Source organism: Spea bombifrons, chromosome 8 (assembly GCF_027358695.1).
Source record: "Spea bombifrons isolate aSpeBom1 chromosome 8, aSpeBom1.2.pri, whole genome shotgun sequence".
Taxonomy (NCBI): Eukaryota; Metazoa; Chordata; class Amphibia; order Anura; family Pelobatidae; genus Spea; species Spea bombifrons.
Genome location: NC_071094.1, coordinates 12,459,697 through 12,471,980, shown reverse-complemented (window position 1 = coordinate 12,471,980; position 12,284 = coordinate 12,459,697). Strand labels below are relative to the sequence as shown.

The following is a 12,284-nucleotide window of genomic DNA, read 5'->3' as shown; positions in this document are numbered from 1 at the left end:
AGTAACATGAATATGATATTTTTGGGTTCTTTTTTCATTCATCAACCACCTTGCTATTAGACGCCATCATATATTCATTCTGCCCAAGGAAACAAACAAACGCTGAGAACTCCTATCGTTTTTAATGAAAACCGATGACTTTACTGTGATCTGCAGACCATCCTTAATAACTCAATATGTTCCCTGTCTGGGGTTTGAATAACAGTAGGGCTGCAACTAATGATTATTTTCATAACTGATTAGTTGGCCAATTATTTTTTTGGATTAATCAATTAAAAAAATAAATGTACATTTTTCATTTATGTAAAAAAACTGGATGTTAAAAACAAACGGCAGAATAAAAAAATAACATTGATAAAAATGCATTTCTTGTTTTTATTTCCCAACCTGCCCCCCCCCAGTTATGCACATCTGAGCCCAGGATTGCCACACTACCTCCCAGATGTCACATACCTCTAGATATGCCACATATCCCCAGATATGCCACACTGCCTCCCACATATGCCTTATATACCCTATATGACTTATATCCCCAGATATGCCACTGTGCCCCCTGATATGCCTTATACCCCAGTATGAATTATACCCCCAGATATGCCATAGTGCCCTCATAGATTCACAGACCCATTCACATCACACTGACACAATACTTTTATAAATAAGTACTGGGTTAATCTTCACTGCCCCCAGGATTTAGTTTCCCCTTAGTTTGCCGCCCTTTACATCTAACTGCAAATTGAGTTAACCTTATTAAATTAATTGAATTAACCCTCCATCATAAGCATTAAATTAATCCAAAAGAACCCATCAACCATAACTGCCCCTAAATTAACCCTAACGACCCCATCAACCATAGATGCCCTTAAGTTTACCTTGAAGATCCCATTAACCATAACTGCCCCTAAATTAACCCTAAACACCCCATCAGCCAGAACTGCCCCTAAATTAACCCTCAACACCCCATCAACCATAACTGACCCTAAATTAACAATCAACACCCCATTAACCATAACTGCCCCTAAATGAATCCTAAACACCCCATTAACCATTACTGCCCCAAATTAACCCTAAGCACCCCATCAGCCATAACTGCCCCTAAATTAACCCTCAACACCCCATCAACCATAACTGCCCCTAAATTAACCCTAAACACCCCATTAACCATAACGTCCCTAAATTAACCCTCAACACCCCATCAACCAAAACTGCCCCTAAATTAACCCTCAACACCCAATTAACCATAACTGCCCCTAAACACACCATTAACCACAACTGCCGCTAAATTAACCCTCAACACCCCATCAACCTTAACTGCCCCTAAATTAACCCCTTAACACCCCATCAACCATAATAATAACCACATATTAATGTTATACTCACAGTTAGATGAATGTCTGAGCCATGTGGACGCTATAGGAAATGGGCGCGACCAATCGACAGTGTTATTGCAGGGAGGGACTGGGAGGGGAAGGGGCGGGGCCAGTTGTCAGAGTGACTGCAGGGAGGGACTGGTAAGTAGTAACTGCTCTGAGTCATTGAATGAAAAGGATTATAACGGATTATTTGCTCTGAAAAAACCCTCATTTTATAATCGATAAAAATCGATTCAATCGATAATGAATTTCGTTGGCAACGATTTTCATTAACGATCATTATCGACTTTATCGATTAGTTGTTGCAGCCCTAAATAACAGAAGGTACAATATGATGGGGTCTTGTGTATTACAGTAAAAAGTTACTTCAGAATGTACTTACATGACATCTGACTTCCCATCACCTGAAAAATGAAACAGACATAATATGTTAAATAATATTGTAAAAAAGCTTCCATGTCCACATTTATTCAGTTGTATATCATATCTATATATCCACAATATGTCTCGTTGAGCCGGGTTTGCTGGCGGACTCTGTGCAACCAGGACAGGAAATTCCCCCATGGTGGGAGAGGGAGGTGAAGCCCCTTATAATCCCTATTCTGATAATTAAACCCAATAAACATTGGTTACTGGGTCTTATTATATATACCAGTTAACCAACATTTTACTGGCAGGGAGCTTACAACCTATTGCGTGTTTATCACCTGATCACCTATAGAAATACTTACTCACTATCTTCTCAACATGTTAAGAAGATGGAATAGCTAGTACTTTGTACATCTACATCTGAACTCCAGTGACAGCAGACTTAGTATGAATTAGCTTTAGGGCCACTATACCATTATGAAGGGTAACTTACATTTCTGAGCCTTAATACATCAACCCAAGGATCTTTACCAAATTAGTTTTAAAAAAAACAACATTTAATCATTTCCGGATGCTGTGGCAAAGCCTTTCAGCTTGTCCAGGATAATTTCTGACGACCCAATTATAATACGACCCCCCAAAATCTGAATATTAATTTAGGAAAAAAGAAATAGCCTGAATATAAGATGACCCTATAGGAAAAAAGTTTTACTAGTAAATGTTAATTGTTTTTATTTCCTTTTATTTTCCAACCTGCCCCCCAGTTATGCAGATCTGCCCCCCAGTTATGCAGATCTGCCCCATATATATGCCACTGTGCCACATGATATGCATTTTAATCCTCTAAATGCCACTATGCCCCATGATATGCCTTTTGGCCCCCTATGTGCCACTGTGCCCCATGATAGGCCTTTTGACCCCCTATGTGCCACTCTGCCTCCAGAAATGCCTTATACCCCTATATGCCACTCTGGCATTTAGGGGGCATTTAGGGGGTTAAAAGGCATATTATGGGGCAGAGTGGCATATAGGGAGGTATAAGGCATTTCAGGAGGCAGAGTGGTGTATAGAGGGTTAAAAGGCATTTCTGGTGGCAGAGTGGCATAAAGGGGGTTAAAAAGCATATCAGAGCACTCTGCCTACAGTAATGCCTTATGTCCCCCCCATTTAGCCCCCCCCTCCAAACTTACTGGTACTCCTGACTCCCCGGTGTGTAGCTGGGGCAGTGTGTAGATGTCTACACGATTCGCGTAGGCAACTTCCGCTGCAGCCGGAAGGAGGTGCGGTTAGCAGCGGGGGTTGTCTGCGTCCATCGCACAGACCTTCCCCGGCTGTCAGAAAGAATTCCCCGGTGAGGGGAACTCTGATCTCCGAGAGCCGGGGAAGGTCTGGACGCAGACAACCCCTGCTGCTAACCGCACCTCCTTCCGGCTGCAGCAGAATTGCCTATGCGAATCGTGTAGACTGACCAGGGATTTAGAAGCACCGGTAAGTTTGGGGGGGTGTTTTACCAGACAAGAGCATCCAGGTCCCCTGTAGCGCTGTGGGGGATCTGAAGCTTAGTCTTATAGTCAGGCCTATTTGAGGTCTGATTATAAGACAACCCCGATTATAAGACGAGGGGTATTTTGACGAGCATTGCTCTGAAGAAAACCTCGTCTTATAATCGAGCAAATACGGTACTTGGTTGATACAGAATTCCCGGCTCATCAAACGCAGAGAGGATTAACTGCCGACGAACCCCAAAGACCCCACATGGCTAAAGAGAACCCCTGAGATTTAACAGGTTAACTATTTGGTAAGTTTGAGCCCCGGTCTCAGGTGGCCTTGGAGGATCCAAGGATTACAGTGAAGGAAAAAATTATTTGATCCCCTGCTGATTGTGTACATTTGCCCACTGACAATGACATGATCAGTCTATAATTTTATTTGAACAGTGAGAGACTGAATAACAACAGTTTTGTTTGACAAATCAAACCTTCAGCTCCCTCCACAGATTTTCTATGGGACCTTAATGTGCTTCTTCTTGAGCCACTCCTTTGTTGCCTCGGCCATCTGTTTTGGGTCATTGTCATGCTGGAATACCCACCCACAAGCCATTTTCAATGCCTTGGCTGAGGGAAGGAGGTTCTCACCAAAGATTTGACGGTACATGGCCCTATCCATCGCCCCTTTGATGAGGTGAAGTTTTCCTGTCCCCTTAACAGAAAAACACCTCCAAAGCATAATGTTTCCTCCTCCATGGTTGACGATGGGGATGGTGTTCTTGGCGTCTAAGGCAGCATTCCTCCTCCAAACACGGCAAGTTGAGTTGATGCCAAATAGCTCACCACAACACTTTCAGTTAGTTCTCTTCTGAATCATTCAGATGTTCATTGGAAAACTTCAGACGGGCCTGTACATGTGTTTTCTTGAGCAAGGGGACCTTGCGGGCACTGCAGGATTTCAGTCCTTCACGGCGTAGCGTGTTACCAATTGTTTTCTCGGTGACTATGGTCCCAGCTGCCTTGAGATCATTGACAAGATACTCTTGTGTAGATTCCTCACCAGTCTCATGATTATTGAAAGTCCACAAGGTAAGATCTTGCATGGAGCCCCAGACCGAGGGAGACAAAGTTATTTTGTGTTTCTACCATTTGTGAATAATCGCAAAAACTGTTGTCACCTTCTCATCAAGCTGCTTGGTTATGGTCTTGTAGCCCATTCCAGCCTTGTGTAGGTCTACAGTCTTGTCCCTGACATCCTTGGACAGCTCTTTGGATCCTGGCCATTGTGGAGAGGTTGGAATCTGAATAATTGCTTATGTGGACATGTGACAAGATGAGCGCATAATCTCAGCTCATTACTTGTATAAAAGACACATGGGAGCCAGACATATTGCTGATTGATAGGGGATCAAATAGTTATTTAACTGATCAGAATACAAATCAATTTATAACTTATTAGAAGTGCGTTAGTCAGGATTTTTTGTTGTTATTCTGTCTCTCAATGTTCAAATAAACGTACCATTAAAATGTTACACTGATCATGTCTGTCAGTGGACAAAGGTACAAAATCAGCAGGGGATCAAATAATGTTTTCCTTCACTGTAGTGATGGGCTGAGTGGAAGCTTTAGTGATTACCATGCTTGTCCTATGTTTATACTGTATGTGTATTACCCACCTGATGATGTCAGTCATATGCTCCTCCGATTCCAACTTTAAGCACTGCTGGGTCTACCTGCAGGATACAGACAGTATGAGAGCATAACTAGGGGCGTAACTAGAAGCCTCAGGGCCCCGGTGCGAGAATCTGTTACGGGGAAACCCTCCACCCCCAACCATCTCCCTACACCCAAACCTCTCCGTACCCTCCATTCTCACCATCTACCCTCTCCCTACTCCCCCTTCTCACCATCTACCCTCCCCTACCCCCAAATTTTTACTTGTCTTAAAGCATATACAAATATTTGGTCAATACCAATTAGTTACTGTTTAAGGAGACTCATGCTATCTTTCTTTATTAAAAAATACCTTTAGAACTTTTTTTTAATGTTTAAAACTGACATCAGTGATACAAATGGTATCATCTGTTTCTTTGATACCCCTACACCCAGGGGAGGGCTGGCAGCCTAAGGCCTGGGGGGCAAGTCTAGTCAAGTGGCCCATTGCGCCACCAAAGTGGCTGCGAGCGACCAAAAACGAAAAAAAAAAAAAACTTTTAAAATACTTTATTAACCCCTTCGCGACCTTTGCCGGTTCAGGACCGTCATGACAAGAAGGTCACTAAATGACCTTTGACGGTCCTGAACCGTCATAAAATTAAATAAGCTTAGAAAGTGATCAACGATCACTTTCTTCGCTTAAATGGCGTTACTGTAATGCCTCGATGTCGAGGCATTCAGTAACCGAGATCGGCATTGGGGGCCATGTCTGGCCCCTCCCCAGGGCGTCAACAGCCGCCATACATTGTATGGCGGCGGACGCCCGTTTAAAAAGCGTTTAGGAGGCGATCAACGATGATTGTGTGAATTAATTATGTGAATGAAAGTGTGAATTGGTGAGTGACTGTAAAAGTGATAGATGTATAATTGATTTGTGGAACGGCAAAGATGGCACAAGCAGGATGTTTGAGCCTTGGGGACCAAGATGACACAGGCCGGGCTGTTTGGGGACAAAGTTGAGTCAGGCTGGGCTGTTCGGGGACAAAGATGGAAAGTCCTATGTGTGTAATCTGGGTGCTGGTCAGGTTCTATGTGGGAAGTGTGGATGCCAGGGCTGGCTTTGGGTTGTGCAACCTGTCATCTATGCCTGTAGTTTTATCTCTTGCTATGTTTCCATACATTATTATTGTATACCTGCAAATACGGGATTTGTATGTCTGATTCTATGCCTCCAGTGCTGAGCTCACATGTGAACAATAATAATAACAATATTAATATATATATGATTGCTAACAGCAATCACACTCCTATCATGCCCAGGCAACCAGTACATGCTAGAACCTGGATATGATAGGAGTGTGATTGCTGTTAGCAATCATATACCGTATTGGCTCGAATATAGGCCGCACTTTTTTCCCCCACTTTAAGTTTTTAAAGTGGGGGTGCGGCCTATATTCGGGCTCTAGCGCCCGACGCCCGGGACATGCAGTCCCGGGCGCCGGGCAGGCAGCGGGGTTAAGATACAGATCCCCCGCAGCGGTGCAGGGGACCTGCATCCTTCTCCCCGATACGCTCAGACAGCCTCCCCTGCCAGCACTTCCCACGGGGGGGGGGTGCCGGCACGGGAGGTTATCTAAGCGTTTTACCTCTGCCCACCCCCGACTTACCGGAGCAGACTCCCGGGTGTCTTGCGGGGCCGGCGGGAGACATTTACGCAATACGCGCATGCAACTTCCGGTACCGGAAGTTGCATACGCGTATTGCGTAGATGTCCCTCGCCGGCCCCGCAAGACACCCGGCATTTCAGGAGGCAGAGTGGCGTTAAGGGGGCATTTAATAGTGCACTCTGCCTCCTGAAATGCCTTATACCTCCCTATATGCCACTCTGCCCCATAATATGCCTTTTAACCCCCTAAATGCCAGAGTGGCATATAGGGGTATAAGGCATTTCTGGAGGCAGAGTGCTCTATATAATGCCTTTTAACTCCCTTAATGCCACTCTGCCTCCTGGAATGCCTTATACCTCCCTATATGCCACTCTGCCCCATAATATGCATTTTAACCCCCTAAATGCCAGAATGGGATATAGGGGTATAAGGCATTTCTGGAGGCAGAGTGGCACATAGGGGGTCAAAAGGCATACCATGGGGCACAGTGGCATATAGAGGGTTAAAAGGCATATCATGGGCCACAGTGCCATATTGGTGTGGCAAGCCTGGGGGCAGATGTGCGTAACTGGGGGACAGGTTGGAAAATACAATAGAAAATATAAAAGAAATAAAAACAAAAAAAAATATTTTTCTCAATCATAGCTTTTATTAAAAAAAATAGTTTACATGAATTAACATTTACTGGTAAAACTTTTTTCCTTTAGGGTCGTCTTATATTCAGGCTTTTTCTTTTTTTCCTAAGTTAATATTCAGATTTTGGGGGGTCGTCTTATAATCAGGGTCGTCTTATAATCGAGCAAATACGGTAGTTCAATTCATTGGAGGTAAGGAACAGCTTCCACTATATTTGTTCGGGGACTTTAATTGTACACTAGACCCTGAGAAAGATGTAGTGCGAGTGGTCAATAAACAGCATACTAATTTGAATACTCAGACCCCATTAGCAAGAATGATTGAAGAATTGGGCTGGAATGATCCATGGCGGTTAATGAATCCTGTTACACAAAGATACTCATGTTATTCCGCCACGTATCAAACCGCATCTAGGATTGATTTGGTTCTGTGCAATGATTTGGGGATTAGGTTTATTCACAAAATTGTGTATGAATCGAGATCAATTTCAGACCACACACCACTAATAGTGGATTTGACATTGGGGGATGAGAAAAAGAATGAAGGGAAACTTTTTAGGTTTAACCCCCATTGGCTGACGCTACTTGAAACTAAAGAAAATAATATGCAGTTGTTAAAAGAGTTTTGGGAGAATAATAAAGCATCTGCTTCTTTATGCGTGGTTTGGGATGCATTAAAAGCATTCCTGCGGGGGTTGCTCCTCAGAGATGTGATTACAAAAAAAGAAGCTTTTTCCAAAAAGAGAAGGATATAAGAGAGAAAGTAATTAGCAGTGAAATTAAATTTGCTAAAGATCCTTCAACGAATAATTATGATCAAATGAAAGATATACAAGACCAACTTGCAGCTCTGATGTTAGATAAGGCACAACACAAATTATTTTTTAGAGGTCAAAAGAACTTTCTTGAAGGGGGTCGGCCGGGGAAACTACTTGCAAATTTGGTAAGAGCTCAGAAAGATAAAAGTGATATCCTGGCAATTGAAGATAAAGATGGTAGGGTAGTAAATGACCCAAGTAAAGTGCAGGCCGTAATGGTTGATTTTTTCTCTAAGTTATATCAAGCAGACCCAGCGGCAAACAATCTAGATATAGCTACTTACTTAAGAAAGTGTGATTTACCCATGATCTCGCCCCAACAGAAGGTTCTATTAGAGAGGGATATTACGGTGGAGGAGATGAGGGAGGCCCTTCTTTCTTGTGCAGCTTCATCTGCCCCAGGAGGGGATGGACTCCCGTTCGGGGTCTACCAGGAATATGCGGGAATCCTTTTACCTATTTTATGTTTAGTTTTTTCAGAAGGTTTGAAAGGAAAGCAGCTACCAAGGTCTATGATGGAAGCAATAATTATACTTATTCCTAAAAAAGATAAAAATCCAGTAAAAGTAGAATCATACCGGCCGATATCCCTAATTAACACGGATGCGAAAATCCTAGCTAAAGTGTTGGCCAGAAGATTAGCAATTTGTGTGCCTGCTTTGATTGGAGAAGATCAGACGGGCTTTGTACCAGGAAGGTTATTACATTCTAACCTGGAAAGAGTTTTTGCCAATCTTCAGCTAGGTGCGAACCTTCCCAACTCCATTCTGTCTTTAGATGCCATGAAGGCATTTGACAGGGTGGAGTGGCGTTTTTTATGGCATACGTTAACAGCTTTTGGATTTGGGGAAACCTTTTTAAGTTGGGTACAACTTTTGTATAGTTCTCCAGTAGCTAGGATTAATTTAAATGGTAAGCTCTCGGATATCTTTTTGTTAAGTCGAGGAACCCGTCAGGGGTGTCCACTTTCGCCCCTTTTATTTATTTTATACATTGAACCATTAGCTTTAGGAAAAACCATGAAATAAGAGGTTTTGGTTTAAAAGGTAGTGAAGAAAAGCTCTTATTATATGCGGATGATTTACTATTTTTTTTAGAAGATACTGAAAAAGTGCTCCCAATAGTGATAGATACGGTTGAATCTTTTGGCAGATTGTCAGGACTTAAAATGAATTGGGACAAATCAACACTTCTCCCGTTAAACTCAGTAGGTACCCCCAAGGTAGGAGGTGTTAAGATCTTGAAGCAGGGGGACTCTTTGGAGTATTTGGGGATTAAAATCTCGAATAAAGTCGACTTCTTTATTAAGCAGAACCTTACCCCATTAGGTATTAAGATACAAAAAAAGGTGGGGATCTGGACAAAACTCCCGTTGTCACTGGCAGATAGGGTGAGTCTGGTGAAGATGATTGTTCTCCCGCAGGTTTTGTTTGTCTTGTCTGCCTCACCAGTGTGGATCCCGGATAAATGGTTTAAAGGTCTAGAAGCTGTACTCAGTAAATTATTGTGGGGAAGAGGCAGAGTGCGCATGAAATATGCCAAGCTCACCTCACTGGAGGGTGAGGGGGGTTGGGCATTACCCCACTTCAAATTATATTTCCTGGCAAAGAAAATCCAGAATTTGAAATTCAATGGATATGGGGGATTAATCCAGTTTTTCTTAGAAATAACTGGAAATTCTAACCCCATAGAAATGTTAGAAGCAGGTTTACAGTTGGAAAAGAAATTGGATAATACCTCTTTGGTGAAGTTATATAGAAAAGTGTGGCAGGAAACCAAATGTATCTGTAAAATCAAGGGTAGTTTACCCCAAACACAAATATGGTATAACTCAAAATTTATGGAGTTTCACAAAGGGTTAGGGAGTGATTTTTGGATTAATAAAGGGATTAGTTTTGCTGGACAGTTGTTCTCTGCTGGGTATATTAAGGATTTTGAGGAGCTCAAATTTGAATATGAGTTGCAAAATGGACACAAATTTTGGTATAATCAATTAGCTCACGCATATAATTGCACGGAAAATAAGAAGATTTTTGAGGTTGAGACACATGAGCTTTTTGAGTTTTTGCAGATAAGATCTATTGGGAAGAAGACACTTAACACTATTTATAAAATACTTTTAAGAGAAATGGATATAGGCTTCAGAGGCAAGATTAAAAAGAAATGGGAGGAAGAGATTGGTGCCATTGATGAGGCCTCTTGGAACCGTATCCTTAAGAACACAGGGTGTTGCACCGTTAATAAACAATATCAATTTACACAACTTAAAATTATTTATCGTTTATATTATTCTCCGCACCAGTTATGGAAGATTAAATGTAGGGATAAGTCAGATTGCCCCAGATGTGGGGTCCTTAATGCAGGTTTAATTCACTTATGGTGGGAATGTAATAAGATTCATAAATTTTGGGATGATATATTTTTGTTTGTGAAAAGTAAATTTAGTTGTAATCTTGAAATGGATCCAAAGGTTTTGATCTTAGGTGATGTGGAAGAATTTGGTAGGCTAAACAATTTGTTTAAGAAAATCTTCTTCTTACGGAGATTATTGATTCTTAGGAAATGGTTCGACAAAGGAGTACCCGTATTGACCCAGTGGTTAAATATGATTGAACAAATTAAAAAATATGAACATTATAGAAGTGCTGAATCAAAAAAGAAAAAAAAGGAGTTCCAACTCACATGGGGTTTATGGTAATACATTTTTATTCTTATTTTTATTATACTTTTTAATATATATTTATTTATTTATTTTTATTTTTATTTTTTTTCCTTTCCTAGCAGACTTCGGGGGGGGGGTAAGAAAGAGAATAGCATTCTACAGGCATAAGTGTCACAATATTGTGAACGAAATTAATAATAAAAAAAAAAAGTACCGTATATAACTGAGCTAAATTGAGAATGTGTTGCAGACATTTGTGAAGATATAAAGACCAGCAAGGCTGTTTTTTATTTTAATTATTTTATTTAAAATTCTAGAAAGCAAAAAATGCATTCTCAGTCTTAATTTAGCAGTCTATGAAAAAGTCTATAATTTCTCATTTACACAGAGATTGTTAAAGTATAAATAAAGATATAAGATGTTTAAAAAGAAAAAACAGACATGTTTAAAAAAAGACATTTTTGCTAGGTGGTGGTTCAACTACACTTTTCCTGTTTTTCATTTTGTGTACCCACACATTATTTATTGTTTTTTAATAGTTTTTTACATTGTCCTCTGCAGTCCACAGACCAAAGAAGCCAATTTGTACCTTGTTTGTAGCTGTTATCAGCTAGTATACAAATGGCCCAAAACGTAAGCACACTCAGGGATTGATGGTTTATTCACAAAAATCAATGTTTCAGTCACTCACAGGAGACAGTGTATGTGTCATTAATTTAGCATTAACAAAATATTAAGTCTCAACAAGAAAAATATAAACGAAGAAAAAAAGACACATTTTCAATTTTACTTGCAACTACAGTAAGAGTCCAAAGTATATAACTTGTACTGATTTCAAGAATGCCTCATTTATTTTGGATTGTAATTTGTTTAATTATTGATGAATGCTGATCTGTTTTGCAGGCTGAAGAAAAGGCAGATGCCTTGAACAAGGAGTTACTGATGACTAAACAGAAACTGATTGATGCAGAAGAGGAGAAGAGACGATTGGAAGAAGAATCTGCTCAGGTTGGTTGTAGTAACACAGTAGAGTGTATGATTGAAGAGATGTGTCGAATCCAAGCAGTGTATAATGTATACTGTGCTATTCAAGTGCACTAACGTCACGCAGTACAGTATTTATCTTAATCATAGAATTAATTAATTTGCACTTTGTATTAATGCACTTATACCCCAGCATATAAGTGTCATTTCTGACACCCAGCTTTATTGCTTGACAGTGAATATTTGCATTTTTCTGCAGCTGAAGGAAATGTGTCGCAGGGAGCTTGATAAAGCAGAGTCAGAAATAAAGAAAAACAGCTCTATCATTGGAGACTACAAACAGGTACAAAAACTACAGAAAGCTTGCGTCTGTCCTCACTAACAATATTACATTGGATGTATTTAACAACTTTATATGTACCTCTGTGTGTGTGTGTGTGTGTTACATCCATGCACTTATTTACTTAGATCTTATTTTATGGAAGTGCTTAAACCTGTGCTGTCACTAATTCTTGTATTTCTGTCTAGTGTGAGTTAAAACATGTTTCAATATTTGTACACGACTACCCTTTTCTTTGTAATAGCTTTGCATTAAGTAATATAGGGGGGCGTGCATCCCACAGGCAGAATAAT

The 12,284-nt window shown here is 40.8% G+C and overlaps 1 long non-coding RNA gene across 1 annotated transcript; it reads left to right on the top strand.

Moving 5' to 3' along the window:
- The first annotated feature begins 11,327 nt into the window (after positions 1-11,327).
- LOC128503585 (uncharacterized) lies at positions 11,328-11,966 on the top strand. The gene is made up of 2 exons (XR_008355266.1): positions 11,328-11,675; positions 11,911-11,966. It is a non-coding gene; the product is annotated as an uncharacterized LOC128503585 (long non-coding RNA).
- The last annotated feature ends 318 nt before the right edge of the window (positions 11,967-12,284 follow it).